Source organism: Poecilia reticulata, unplaced genomic scaffold (genome assembly GCF_904066995.2).
Source record: "Poecilia reticulata unplaced genomic scaffold, P_reticulata-male-v2 Scaffold_64, whole genome shotgun sequence".
Lineage (NCBI taxonomy): Eukaryota > Metazoa > Chordata > Actinopteri > Cyprinodontiformes > Poeciliidae > Poecilia > Poecilia reticulata.
This window is the reverse complement of record NW_027675162.1, coordinates 72,052-86,262: the sequence shown is the minus strand read 5'-3', so window position 1 is coordinate 86,262 and position 14,211 is coordinate 72,052. Positions and strand designations below refer to the sequence as shown.

The window sequence follows — 14,211 nt, the reverse complement described above, 5'->3', positions numbered from 1 at the left end:
ATTTTGAGATACTATCTCATTATAATGAGATACTATCTCATTATAATGAGATACTATCTCGTTATTTTGAGATACTATCTCATTATAATGAGATACTATCTCGTTATTTTGAGATACTATCTCATTATAATGAGATACTATCTCGTTATTTTGAGATACTATCTCGTTATTTTGAGATACTATCTCATTATAATGAGATACTATCTCGTTATTTTGAGATACTATCTCATTATAATGAGATAGTATCTCGTTATTTTGAGATACTATCTCACTACCTGTCCATTCAGATTGCAGAGGGTATTTCCAATTGACTTAATTTATAACCATGTATGTTAGTATTTGTCTTCATGATCAGCTTCTATTCAGCTAAATATGTATAAAATTGCTACCGTAACCTCGGAGTTGATTAGACTTTTCAGTTCAACTGAAACGGACTGTCAGCCGTAAGAGGCTGTTAGACAAACGTTGCTTTGTTCTTGGGTTGTGACGTGCAGAGCTGGCTTGCAATAATCAGAAAATGTAAGAGATGAAAGACGGTTTCATTCTTAAAGATATTAATAATCGCTTCTTAACGAATCGCCATACCATAATGAAGTTATAAACCGCTAACCCTCCTATTTCTGATGGGTGCCGACCGTTAGCATGATATGCTATCATTGACGCCTACTATATATCTTAACTGAAAACCATTCTATTCAGAATGAGGAATGTATAATAATTTAATTAACCTTATGCAGTATAATTTCCATAATCTAATTTATAACCATATATTGTTAGCATTTGTCTTTATGGTCATCTAAGTAGTTAAAAAGAAATGCAACCGCGGCAATTAATTGGACTTTGCGGTTAAAAAACGTTGCTTTCCGTTAACTGTTGGAATTCACCTAAATATACACAACGTGTTGTGTATTTTTCTGATCAAGTCAATAATTGTGAGATAACACACAGTGTCTTTTCACAGATGAAAGAAAACTGCTCACCAGCGTTCTTTGCCTGGTAAGTACATTGCAAAGTTCAGCAGCCTGTCGAGCGCAAATGTTTTTAACAATAAATTTGGAAATATACGATTAGACAGTGACAATGTGGAAAACCTGAATGTTTTTGACAGTTTCATTCTGAACCAACATTTTATGAACGCAGAAATCTCACAAATTGGACTGAAAATATTTAAAGCTTTTTAGCAAACTTCCTCATTTTGTTGAAATATTTTTTTCTGGACTGTGCTACCATCTTTGTGCACTAAACAAATGTGTAACAAGGTGGTGATCTTATGAGCTGTCTAAAATCCATATACATTACAATCTTAGTATCTAAAAACTAGACTCGATGTCTTTTAAAAAATCCTTTAGCAGACCTTGTCTGAAAACATAAATAAGGTATAGTGTCACTCCCAATCTTCATTGCAATAGAATTTCAAAGCACTATTAAAATGGCCCTATTAGGGTCAGATGCTCACAGCAGAAGCAGAGTGATGCAAACATAGGACTGCTGCTTTTTACGTTAGTCTGTTTTGTCTATGTGCCTTTGTTAATAAATTCAATAAATTAACTGTTATTTCCCTCCTTTCAGACAACCTAGATATTTCCACCAATTCTGCTCAGTGAGGTGAGTACTAGCAGCATGTGGCTTTATTTGATTTAAAAAAGTTAGCTGAAACGTCCAGAAATGTCTAGATCAAAGCAGCTTGTGTACAGAGGACAAAGAACCTAGCGGATATGTGTGTTCTGGACTCCTGAAGGTTTTCTGGTCAGCTATAACAAACTGTTTCTATCTCCCTCACAGAGAGAAGTGGACCCAAACACCTTTCTCCCTGGTGAGCGGATGTTTCAACGTGGATCAGCCGAGCTGTCACAGCTGATCCAACTGACTCACACACAATTTGAATAAATATGTCCACAAACATTTGCTTAAATTAGATCAAACGGATATGTGGTTATGCTCACATGACGACCCTGTTGTCCAAACCCTGTAAGAAACATGACTCAGTACGCAACAACCCTCTGAGTTGTTTTCTGGACTCATGATGAGGTTTTCTGTCACTCATTTAATCTCTGTGATGAAGAAGGTCAAGTCAACATTAAATCTGCTAAAGCAACTGGCTCTTTATTGTTGGTATGCTGGATGCATCTTATTTCAGTAAGAATATCATAATCTACATTCATTGAACTATTTCAATAAAGGTCATGAAAACACAGCAACAACCCAATTCACACCACAAAGCTTAGTTCACAATAGTAGTAGGTATGAATCTCTCACAGTTGAACCTTTTCAGATGAAATCTGACCCAGAAGCTGCTCTGTTGAGAATGTTTCATTTGATGTCTATTGGCTGTTCTTTGTCTCGCAGGTGTTCCACGGACCCTCTTTTCTAACCATGTCGGAAGCATTTTAATTTTCCAACTGTGTTTTTTCCTTCTCTTCCTTCCAACATATCTGGAAAACCATTTACTGTGCATTTTACATCCCATCCCTAAACTCTCCTACGAATTTCTTCAAAAACCAGCATCCCAATAGGTGGCCTGGTTTTTCCGAATTCAGGAGCCTGGTTTACCAGTAACCAGAGTTCCCTTTATTTCTTCAACCATCAGTTTACTGCCAAATTGATGTTTGCCTGTCTCTCTTAATCTAGTTTACCAGTAACTAGATCTGTTTTCCACTCACATCTTACGTCCTGTGACCTCTGAACAGTTCTTCTATTGATTTGTGACATGAATTTTGTGCATTGATTGTGGCTATATTTGAGAAATCCTACTTCTATCGAGTTCATCAGTAACTCATCTGACTATCATTGAGAATCTGAGAGAATCTCCCCTCTCACTGCTCTGTCTTCCTGTCTACCTCTCTCCACCGTAAGAGTAAATAACTGGAAGCTTCACACATCTAAGACGTCATTTTTGAGTAATCTCTTAAGTTTGAAAAGCTTCCATTTAAAAATTGGCCAAAAATAATACTCAAAACAGGTCAACTAAAAACTTGATCTGTATAATTTTGAAATTGAAAGCAAAGTTTGCTTCTGCTGAACTACATTGCTCCAATTCTAATTGGACTTAAGTAAAGCTCTGGTCTTGTCTGACAAAATATATTTATAGAGCACTATTGGCATAAAGTCAAAAACAGTAAAAAGAAAAAACGTAAAACTTGATATTTCTAAGACGTCTTTTGAGTAATCTGATTGGACCTGAAGTTTAAAACACTTCTATTTCAAATTGGATTATAATTTTCTATTTTAAATAATTTCTGAAACAGATCAACTAAATACTTGATCTGTATACATTTAAAAACTGAAAATAATCTTCTGAGCTAAATCTTTATTGAACAAAATTCCAATTGGACTGAAGTAAAGCTCAGTTTTATCTGAGCTGCCTAATTCGTGTTCCTGCTTGCTGCTACTGACGTTGGACTGAACTTCAGGTTTGTTCACAGGTTTTACTGACTAGCTATTCAACACTAATACATTGATTGTAAGTGCATTGGTGTAGTTTTGTGTTGTATCTGCTTATCTTGAGATAAAAGATCAACAACGACCATTGGAGTTGCTGTTTCCTGCCTGACTGTCCAGAAGTCTAAACAACAATGCCCAGAAAGAATCAGCGTTCCCAGGCTCAGAAGCTCAGATGGCAGAAGGAGAAACAGCCTCAGAGCGATAAAGTGACAGGTACTGACTCGGAGAACAAGTCAGTTGGAGAGTCTTTGAACGACAGCAGGTAACAATATAAGTGAAAACAGTTTATCCTCTGTGACACTATCTAATGGAAACACTGCCAAACCAGTATTTCAGCATAATGCAAGAGATACAAAAGTGCATCACAAATGTCTTATGCTGACATGGTGAAAAGGGGACGTGGTTCAGCTCAGCAGTCTCGAGTTAATGTAGAACTTCAGCCATCAGTGATAAATGTGTGTGCCTCACGGAGTCAAGATTCGTTAAATATGGAAAATACAGGAACAGTCAGTGTATGGCAAACAGTTTGGTTTTTCTGGCTTTTTCCATGAGAATGAAACAATTACCAGACCAGATCTTGACCTCATTCTGGATAAAGGTGATGCCGTGTACAGACAGGCTAGAGAAGATTTCCTCGTAGCATCCATTTGGCAACTGATGAACTACCAAATGAGGTACTGGCACGCAGGTCAACATATCAGATCGCCATGACTCCAGTACCCGTATGTGGAACATTTGGAGGTGGACAGAGTTTTCCAAGCCTGGAAAAAGCATTGAGACAATTGTCATCAGATGTACAATATGGGCTGCTGATCATGTCAGGCTGGCCATTGGGTTTTTAGAAGCAGATTTGGTGAGTATGGATACTTGACCCACACACAAGGAACAAAAATGGAATGCCAATGACATGCAATCTTTTAAACTTTGGCACAGCAGTGATGCTGAAATTTTCCCGTCTAGTGACATGATTCACAGATTAAATCAGTGTACACAATGCTTAATGTTCCATCATCTTGTGCATTTGAATCCAGCCCTCTCATTTACCAGAGAGACGCTTCAGACACAGTTGGCACCTCTCCACTGTTAAATGAATCGAGACACCAATGCTGTTCAGCAAGAGGTTGAGTCTGCTTCCCTGACACAAAACATTCCTGCTCTTGAGTCAAACATCAATGTTGAAGTCATGTGTCTGTTGCAAGTGGTCTTCTGATGATGTAATTGAAGGTGTATCTAATGCAGTTAGTTTATGTCGTCTGTCACACAAGAAATATAGTACTCCCATTTCCAGTGAAACAAAAAATGCAACAAGTGCACTTTTGGAAATGTCTTTGAAACTGTCAAAGTACCCTAAGCGAAAAGACAAAGATGAAGATGAGACTACTTAAGGCAGAGATACCGAAACAAAGAAAGAGAATCAAAAAAGGAAGGAAAGAGAAACTATGCATTAAGCGAGTCCTTCAGAGCAAAGAAATATCTTATTCTCACAGGAATTTTCAAAACAACCCTGAAAGGAAGCAGAAGAAAAACTGTACATGAAAATCTGTATAGACAGAGTTATGAGTTTAAAGAGAAACAGAGATCACGCATCAGAACAGCATACAAAGAGAATGAAAATTTAAACAGAGACAAAAATACTATGTGAGTAATTTATACAGAAATAATCCTAGATTTCAGGAACGACAGAAAAGCTACATCAGAATTTATACAGAAATAATCCTAGATTCAGGAACGACAGAAAAGCTACATCAGAAATTTATACAGAAATAATCCTAGATTTCAGGAACGACAGAAAAGCTACATCAGAAATTTATACAGAAATAATCTAGATTTCAGGAACGACAGAAAAGCTACATCAGAAATTATACAGAAATAATCTAGATTTCAGGAACGACAGAAAAGCTACATCAGAAATTTATACAGAAATAATCCTAGATTTCAGGAACGACAGAAAAGCTACATCAGAAATTTATACAGAAATAATCCTAGATTCAGGAACGACAGAAAAGCTACATGAGAAATTTATACAGAAATAATCCAACATTAGACAGAGACAGAGGTCTTATAAGACTGAGCTTTATGCAAAAAACAGAGAATTCAGGCTCAGACACAAAGACTGATGAAATCCTAATGAGAGACAAATACAATAAAGACAGTTCATTCAGGATGCTGCAAAAGAACAGATGTGCACTGAATGTAAAAAGAAAATACAGACAGATGAAAAGATTCCTCAGAGAGAAACGGAGAATCTGAAACATGTGTTGCACAAACTAATACGCCAGAGAACAGACTGATTAATGAAGCCATTTCAGTTTTCAGATTAAATATAAGGCTGGCCTACTTATGTTGCACTGTTGTCACAAGTCCTCGTTTCCCAACCAAGTAGAACTCTGTAAAAGGTCAAATTATGTAAAGAAACCAGATGTGGTGAACAGTGTCTAACAGGCAAGTATGTCCATGTTTGCGATGAAAGCTGCACGGATAGACAGTGTACAGTACCTCATGAGAGAAGTCAAGAGTGGATTTGTCACACCTGCCACAGACATCTAAAGAAAGGATACATGCCACCACTAGCAGCAGCAAACAAACTTGACTTGGCAGAAATTCCCAGTGAACTGTCAGATTTGAATATTCTGGAAAGACACCTGATGCTAAGTGCATACCTTTCGCAAAGATCATTCCTCTTCCAAAAGGTAGACAAAGATTAATAAGGGGCAATTTGTGTGTGTACCATCAGAGCTCCAAGAGACAGTCAATGCCTTGCCCAGGCTTCGGAGGAGTCACAAGTGATGAGAGTAAAATTGAAGCGACGTTTGTCCTACAGAGGTCATCAGCTTTTTCAACAGTAACCTGGTCTAAACTAATCTCTGCATTAAAAACTAAGCAGATTCATCCAGAGTATCGGAGATAATATTAGACATGAAGCTGAGCTTTGTGACCCTACACTTCCTGATGATGATGATGAGATGACGATACGATGGCAATAGTGATGTAAGTATGGATGAGGATGACTATGATGAAGCAGATCTCATGGAAATTGATGAGTATGAGAAAAATGCTTTATGTGAGGCTGAAAATGATCAGGACAGTGATTGTGAACAACTCCAGCCACAGATAATGATGGAGAAGAACGTGATTTGCCAAATGGAGGATTGCTATAGAATCATGCCTTCAGCCTCCTGACATATCAGAAGAATACTTTGTTTCTCTGAAAGTACATACTGCTTGGCGCCGGCACAATCAAATTCACCCGTCAGCTTTTTTAAGACCCCAAATTTGGAATCCATGAGCTTCCCGGTACAATTTCCAACATCAGAGAACACTTTGGACACAAGGAGACTCATTAAAGTGACACCAAGTGGATATTTCAAGTCACGGCTATTCATGTTGATAACGCTTTGCCAGAGACCCAACATACTTGTTTTTGCACAGTTTGTGACAGAGATACACTTGGTAACAACAGCATGACGATTCAGCTACGAAAAGGAAAGACCGAACCAAGATGGTCGCAGAATAACCTCAGGTATGTTGCAGGACAAACGAGAGGTTGAGAAACTGGTGAGAATAAAGACGCCATGAGATTCATGCAACCTCTAAGAGGTACTCCAGCATACTGGAACAGAGCAACAAAAGACTTGTTCAGTATAATTCGTCAAATTGGCACCCCCTGTTTTTTTGTCACGTTTCAGCTGCAGAGTTCAGATGGCCTGAAATCATTCAAGCCATAAAAGGCAACAAGGTGAGGAAATTGATGTCGACGCTCTTGACTGGACCGCCAAGTCTGAGATTCTGCGATCCAATCCTGTCACCTGCATGCGTTTATTGATAAGCGAGTTGAGGCACTTTTCAGAGATTTGTTGCTGTCAGATGCTCAGCCTTTGGGAAGAGTGATTGACTATTTTACAGAGTTGAGTTTCAGCACAGAGGAAGTCCACACATCCATGCGATGCTATGGGTTGAAGGAGCTCCACAGCTGGATGAGTCAGACATCAAACTGTGTGTATTTTGTTGATAAATACATCTCGGCACAGCTTCCTGATCCAGACAGAGAACCAGAACTGTATCGGAAAGTTTATGAAGTTCAGAGGAATGTAAGAATCACACCAGGTCTTGTTTCAAGAGTGTGAACTCTGGTTGTCGATTTGGTTATTTGGTTTTCCAAAGCCCCCTGCAGAAACACAATGATATCCAGACCAGGTGAGAACAATGACACTGAAACTGCCAAAGCCAAACTCAGATATTTGATGCAGCTCCTGAACGAACCTGAAGTTGCTTCTTTGAGTTTAGAGCAGATCCTTTCTCGGTGTCACTTGATGCAAGAAGAATATGAATCTTGTCTTCAGATCATGAACAAAAAGACTCATCTACTTGAAGCGGGATCCCAAAGATTGCTGGATAAATGCTTACGATCCACATATGCTTAAAGCTGGGACAGTAACATTGATGTGTCTTTCATACTAAATGCCTACTCATGTATACAGTATCTAACAAAATACATCACAAAGAAAGAAAGTGGACTGTCAGAGTACCTGAAAACAGTGATTGACAATTCAAACATGGACCGAGTCAATGAGTGTGATGAAATGAAAGCAATCATGCAAGCGTACTCTAAAAAGCGAGAAATTAGTGCTCAGGAGTGTGTTGCTCGAGCCTGTGGATTAAAGATGAAAAACTGTCCCGCAGTGTTGTGTTCATACCCACAGATATAATCCTGTAAAGATGAGTCGACCAATTCTTTCTTCGAGTATATCCCATCGGATTCCTGCAATATTTGGATGACCTGTTTGACGGATAAGTACAAAGCAAGGCCTGAAATACCCGAATATGAGGAAATGTGTTTTGCTGATTTCGCTGCTACCTGCAGGTTTGTAAGTTCAGAGAAGGCAAGCACTAATGGTGTTTTNCCACTTTTAAATCAGCTGGGATTGTAACAAGGCGAAAAAATGACAAGCCTCCGTCATCCGTTACTATCATTGTTCTAAAGAGAAGGAACCGGAGCAGTTTTATGCCAGATTACTGAGACTGTACCTTCCTCATCGGTCAGAGTTTGAAATTCGAAGCGTCAGTCTTCCTACCTACGAGTCCTTTTACTCCTCTGGCTGTGTCCGCCTACCAGGTTCAGACCTCCTTGAAACCGTCAAAAGTGTTGTCAAGAGAAACAGAGACAAATATGAGAAAAACAGTGAGGAGATTGAGAGTGCCCTTGAAGAGTTTGAGGAAAGCAGAGACCATGTGATTGATGAGTGGTGTAATCTTGCTCCTGAATCTGAAGTTGTGAGGTTGCAGTGTGACGACGACCTTCAGCCGGGAGAGCCTGAAAACGAACAGGAAAATGTACCAGACTTTGTCCTCATCTTCTGCCGTCAATGAAATGCGAGCCATCAGAGAACCTCCGCTATGGATCCGAATTTGCTGAGACAAATGTATCAGAACCTGAACCAGAAGCAGGCCTGTATTTTCTATGCCATCAGAGACTTCTGCCTTAAACTTGTGTGCGGTCTGAAACCAGAGCCATTTTTTCTGTATGTAAATGTGGGGCAGGTACTGGAAAGTCGCATCTGATTCGATGCATTTACTCAGAGGCACGCAAAATACTCAGCAGGCTGCCACGCTTCTCAGAGGATGCTGATATTTCTGCTCCAACTGTTCTGCTCACTTCTTTCACTGGAACGGCAGCTTTCAACATCGGTGAAAACACTGCACTCTTTGTTTAAACTTCCAAGGTCGTTAAAACCTCCAATTCAAGGTCTTGGCAATCAGTTGATGAAATCAGGTCAGAACTATTCAACGTTCAAATCTTGATCATTGATGAGATCTCAATGGTTTCTAAGCCCCTCTTTGCTTATGTGGATGCACGGCTCAAACAAATCAAAGGAAGTCATAAACCATTTGGAGATGTATCTGTATTGGTGCTCGGCGATTACGCTCAGCTGAAACCAATTCGCCAATCTACACCTCTTTGTGTACACGACCCAGCGGATATTGACTTGTGGCAGGAACATTTTCAAATGACCTCTCTAACTGAGATTATGAGGCAAAAAGATGATATTGCGTTTGCAGAGATGCTGAACAGAATTCGGGTGAAAGGAAAAACTGATGAATTGTCTCAGGCTGACAGAGATTTGTTATCACAAGCCATCACAGAACCAAGTCTTTGCCCTGCTGACGTTTTGCACATTTTTGCAACCAATAAGTTGGTGGATGAACACAATTGGCAACTCTGACTTGTTACATTCCAACATCATCACCATCGACGCAGATGACTTCCAAAAGGATCCACGAACAGGCAGAATGCACGCAAAGAAAGACCATGCAAGGGAGGTAGAAATGATTTAGCAGACACTTTGAAAGTTGCCGTTGGAGCTCATGTCATGCTTACCAGAAATATCGATGTTCAAAATGGACTAGTTAATGGTGCATTTGGTGTCCTAACAGCTGTTGTAATTCTGACACTGATGAACACAGCATCAGTAAGCTGGGCCTGACAATGGATAATCAAACAAGTGGACCAGAAACCAAAGTGGACCTTCAGAGACTGCCAATCTTGTTTACATCGAGAGAGCGGAGGAGAATCTGAAGCTAAATGGAGTGGTACGTAGACAGTTTCCTGTGAAACTGCTTTTGCTTGTACTATTCACAAAACCCAAGGCCTAACAACAAATGCAGCTGTGGTGTCTTTGAAGAAAATCTTTGAACCAGTATGGCATACGTAGCTCTCAGCAGGGTAACGTCTCTCAGTGGACTCTACCTACTGGATTTCGACGAAAAAAAAATATTTGCCAATCCTCAAGTCACTGCAGCTCTTCAGACCATGAGACAAGCCAGCGTAGATGACATGATGCCTCTTCTTCAGGTGAAAGAAACTTAAACAGGCCAGAAACACTGGTAATTGTTTCGCATAACACCGAGGGACTCCCATCTCACATCTGTGACATAAGAAAACATCACGAACTGTGTCTGGCAGATTGCTGTGTCTGACTGAAACTCACCTAAAAGGATCTTTTGTTTACGACAATCTGCATCTGGATGGCTACAATATGTTCAAACGAAACAGACATGTGTCATATTCAAATTTTCCCCAAATGGCTTCCAAAAGTGAGGTGGTGGCGGTTTATGTGAGAAACCATATTAAGGTAATGAAAGAAAATATTTGCAAATGTGACTGATCTTGAATTTGTGGCTTTGAAGGTTGAGTCTCCATTCAGGGCAGTGATTGCAGCTGTGTACAGACCTCCCGACTACAGCCTGAGACCGTTCCTGGAAAATCTGGTAAGCCTTCTGGATGCACTGGAGATGTTGGACTGTCACCCTGTCATTGTATGTGGAGATTTCAACGAGAATCAGGTACGCAGTTCACCAGGGCAAATTCTGGAGCTGTTTCAGTCTCGGGGATATGTTCAGTTGATCACTTCTGCTACCACAGAGAAAAACACATTGCTTGATCTAATTTTCATTTCTCAGCCACAGAAATCTTTACATTCAGGTGTGATGAGAACATACTACAGTTACCATGATCCTGTGTTCTGTGTCCTGTCCACAACCGAATCATCAGAGGTCTGTGAGTAAAAGCATGCCAAAGGTAAGCTTTTTTAAAATGACTGTATTTCCTCTTAAAATGTCTTACACAACAGCATTCCTAATTATATTTCTTCAAATCATTACATTATTCAGCCAATAAGAGTTATGCCATTTTTTAAATATTAGGAATCCAAACAGTTTATGTTTTAAGAATATTGCAATTTTTCCAGTGATAAACTTGTGGTAGAAACTATTAAAGTTATATATATGAGGCTTTTGTCACAAAATCTAACCATTTGATTAAACCTAAATAAGTCTGCTCATTTAGATTTGAGACTTTAAATTAAAGATTAATTTAATATAATATAAATATATATATATAGTATGTAATATAGGATATGATTAATGTAAAATTCAAATTCATACAAACTTTAAAGAAGTTGTGGCTTGTGCATTTATATTGATAAGTGCACAAACCACAACTCTTTCAGCAGTTCTAAACAAGCTGCTACAGTAGATCACAAAACAAATTCACCAGGAGGTCTGTGTGTAACACAGGCTTCCTCATGAACCAATAACATATGCCAGCTGATGCCCCCTTGGGATGAAATACGGGAGTTTAGGAAGGGTTCAGGCATAGTGGGTGGGTAGGTGGGTGGGGGGCTTTGACTAGGAACATTTTAGTCTCAACATCAGTTAACACCACCTGAAAAACGACTGCAAGCTTCAACATCTCCTCCAGTTCACACTCGACCAAAACAGAAGATCCTACTGCATCCTAACATGACAGTCGTTATTGAAGGCACAGGGTGAAATGCATCCTTTCAGCTCACAACTGAGCACTGGTGACCACTGAGGGAAAAAAAAGAACTTCCTTACACAGAAACATGTTCTCCAGCTTGAGCACTCAGAGACATCTCCTCTTGCTGCATCAGTCAAGGGATATCCTACTGCTGTGGCTGAAGTGGAGCTATTTGATTTGTAAGTGTAAATGTTCACTTCTTTTCTCTGAGAATGCTATTGTTACTCATGATAAATCTCTTTGCATTACAGATTAAAGTGTCTTAAGTTGTAGCTCGGCCATCCACTCCAATCAAGCTGAGACTCTCACAGCTAAACATGAACTTAACATCTGTTCATGAAACTTCACTTACAAGAGACTGTGTCTCCTGCAGCAAGGTTGAAGGTAACTACCTATCATGTGTCATAGGACGTTTACCGTTTATAGGTCATTGCAACACATGTTTTCTCTTGGTTTCTCAGGAGGACTTTCCCATGCATGTCTGGTATCCCCAAGGCATCCCTTTCACCAGCAGAGATGAGGTGCAGCCGACTCTGGTGAGAACTCAATATTGCTTCTGTTCAACTAACTGAGAAATAACTACAATCTTTGTCCAGCTGACTGTCGTATTTATTTTTTCATCTTTAGTGGCCGTCATGTTAGCGTGTTACGACAGCAAAACGCGTTGTGACAGATGACATGATACAACAGTCAGCATTTCAGGACACCTGTGACGAGGACTGAGGCTTCCATTTATTGATTTATTTTGAATATTACAGTATAAAATCATGCACAGGAACAAGAAATCCAAAAGACAGATATTTTTGGACCACAGTTATCTTAACATGTTTGAAAAGAAGTAGGAAGAAGTAAGAAACTTGAACTGTTTGCTCAGAGGGTTAAAGTGTCTCACTTTTTTCCTGAAGATCTGCACCCATCTGTCCAATGATGTTGCAAACACTGAGCAGGTTAAAGGAAGCTGCAGCGGCAATCAGAAAGGCCCCATCGAGTGTGAACATTTATATCTTCACAGGGACTGATTTTTATTATTATTTTAACTTGCATCACCAGAATCATCTTCACAACAACCATGTAAATGTGAACTATACACAGTTTTGACAAATTTGTAATTAAGCTCATTTCATTCTGCTAAAATCTCTGTTGATTTGCAGATTTACATCATGTTTACGTACAAATGTGTTTTTTTTAATCAGGTTTCCACATGTTGGGTTAAAGTGTCAACTAGTGAAAGTTTAAATATGTAAGATATCAAATCTCAAGTGTTTTAGTTTAGCAGGATTATTTTCATCATACTAAAAGTGGGAATAAGACGGGACTCCTAGTGTGTAAACTTGTGACTTTATGCAATGAGTAATGCTTTGTCACCTGTTGATATTAATGAAGATGGTGACAATAAAAAGGAAAGAAAAAACTAAATCTTTACGAGAAACCAAAAAAAAGTAAATTATGCTATTGTAATATTTTTAAAGTCACATATTACACAACTGTGAATCCTGTATTTATGTGGGGGGAGGGGTATCAGCTGGTAAAATGTTATGGCAAATTATTGCCACACTTATGCTATTTGAGCAGGCTAATATAGACATCAGGGAAAAGAAAAGAGAAAAGCATTGTCAATTAATTTTAATCATTAGCAAAATTAGAATGAGGGTGTTGAACTAGTATAGTTTAGCAGTAGTATTAAACTACACTCAGATACTAAATTTTAAACTGAATTTGTTTCTTGGGGTGGGGATTTGGTCACATTTTTTTCAGTAGAGGCTTTGTAATCTTGACATTCCATTCTTTAAGCTTAAGAATGAAAATACAATACATTTCTAAATATAATTGACCATGTCCTCATAGGTTTTTTCTGTATCTGTGTAACTTGTACATCTCAGGTTTCACAATGTATTGCTACTACTGTGTTATGCTTTAGTGAGTTTTTTCTTTACTGAAGTATAAAGCATGAATCATTTTTGATCATTTTCATAATCAAAAATAATTCCGTTCTTTTTTTTGCACAGAAAGCTGTTTATTGTGCATGATTTGAGAAGACCTACTTCTCATATCATGTCTTCTAAAAAGCCCAGTCAGTCGTGGCAGATGGCTGCTTGTATCGAGCCTGGATCTGTCAGAGGTTTCTTCCTGTTGAAGGGAGTTTTTCCTCTCCACTGTTGCTCGGTACAAGAGATTGCAAAAAGTCAATGATACACAGCAAATGTTTTTCACTTTTATGTTCCATTGAGGAGGAATAAATGGTAAATATCATTAAGGCAATGCAATCTTCTGGGTTTCTTTAGAAACTGTTTACTTTGAATAATTCAGAATATTGTACTGCTTGATAGTCTGAATCAAATGAAATGTTTGTATGACTTGACTGAAATGAAAAAGTTTTATGACATTTTACAAAATGTGTGACATTGTGTATTGACAGTATGTAAAGAAAATAAATAGAACTGAGTACATTCTTA

The 14,211-nt window shown here is 38.7% G+C and overlaps 1 long non-coding RNA gene across 1 annotated transcript; it reads left to right on the top strand.

Moving 5' to 3' along the window:
* The first annotated feature begins 11,179 nt into the window (after positions 1 to 11,179).
* LOC145550513 (uncharacterized) lies at positions 11,180 to 14,211 on the top strand. The gene is made up of 3 exons (XR_014086403.1): positions 11,180 to 12,142; positions 12,220 to 12,294; positions 12,386 to 14,211. It is a non-coding gene; the product is annotated as an uncharacterized LOC145550513 (long non-coding RNA).